At 34.8% G+C, this 1505-nt stretch overlaps 1 pseudogene; it reads right to left on the bottom strand.

Moving 5' to 3' along the window:
• Positions 1–206: 206 nt before the first annotated feature.
• On the bottom strand, positions 207–332 carry LOC147821090 (U4 spliceosomal RNA; annotated as a pseudogene).
• Positions 333–1505: the final 1173 nt, after the last annotated feature.

Genomic DNA, 1505 nt, shown 5'->3' with positions numbered 1-1505 from the left:
CATCTGGATTTATAAACCTGCTCCAAGAACATAATGTGCTGCTAAAGTTGGGAAACACTGCCTTATTAAAATGAATATCTGAAGGTGAGTTGAAAGCATTAGTATTATTGCAAAGCTCCACAGGTAAATCTAGTGTACACAAAGGATTTAATTCCATCGCACAAGTTCTTCAACATCACTGTGACTGAAGGTGGAAATCAAAGATCTCCATCTATGGAAAATGATAACTTTCAGACACAATCAGAAAGAAAGTTATGGGAAAAGTTTTCAATTAGCAATAATCGCACCTCGGATAAACCTCATTGGCTACAATACTGCCACTGCGCAAAGCTTCAAAGTTATGGGAAATACCCAGTGTGCCTTCAATATTTTTGTGCATTATGGTCATGTGTGAAGTTCACTGAACATACAGAAGGAAATTCAATCTCATAAAATAAATTACCGAGAGGTGGGGGACAATGCATTAATCTGAGTTTTCAAAAAAATCTGTATTTTTGGTTCATTCTCCAAGCAAATGTTTCCATTGTGATTTTCGGAAATTTAGAGACTACTGTGATCCTGCTAAATGTGATTTGTGTCATTTCTTTATTCAAACTGTTTTAATGGATTCCAATCTCATGTCATTACAGTGGTCCACAAGACCCGAGTTAGTCAGGCTAGCAATGCCTTCTCTCAGAAACTATTCTATTAATCTCAGTTTCTCCCAGTCTCCTTCAGAAACCACTAGATTTACTTGCTGTTAATTAATGTCAGGAAAGCTCTTACTTCATGGTCTTTTTGCCTACTCTTCCTTCTGTTTGGATCACTTTTCCTCCAGAGAGCCACCTGGCTCACCCCTTACAAATGTTTTCTCAGAGATCAACCTTTCCAAGTGTTTAATGCCAATCAGCCTAAAATTGAAGACCTCTAATCCCAATTCTTTGCTTTTTTATTTCTTCCATTGCATGTTAACTTTCATTAAAAGTATAAAATGTACTTCATTATACCCATTGTCTTGTTCCTACTATATACCCAATGGTCAAGAATTTTTCCCTCTTATTTTCATTTATGTATATCATTAAAAGTGAAATAGACATTGATGCCAATAACTGCACCATACTTTGGTCATAGTACATATTCAATAAATATTTTAAATGAGTGGGTGAGAGCTGAGCGATGTCTCATGATATTTAGGTTCCTTTAACAGAAAAAAGATGATCGGGTTTAGGAAAATCTGCAAGTGTGACACATACAACTGGTATAACACAGATAATAGTAGTAATGTAGTAATGCTGTTATAGGAATCCCAATCAATATTTTCAGATATTCTTGTCATAAAACCTTGCTCATCTATTCTTGTATGTAGCATTCACTACTCTCACAGAATCATGTCCAGGAAATTGAATCTAATTCAAATTTTCTCAATCTTATATTGAGAAAGAACAGATTTTCTTTCCTTTTTATTATTTGTCAACATTTGTGTGACAAAGAAGAGCTCTTTGGTTGATATAAAATCCAAACATTGC

This window comes from Heterocephalus glaber, unplaced genomic scaffold, assembly GCF_053883595.1.
Source record: "Heterocephalus glaber isolate CG9 unplaced genomic scaffold, H.glaber_assembly_v1.0 deba00001764, whole genome shotgun sequence".
Lineage (NCBI taxonomy): Eukaryota > Metazoa > Chordata > Mammalia > Rodentia > Bathyergidae > Heterocephalus > Heterocephalus glaber.
This window is presented reverse-complemented; position numbering and strand designations above follow the sequence as displayed.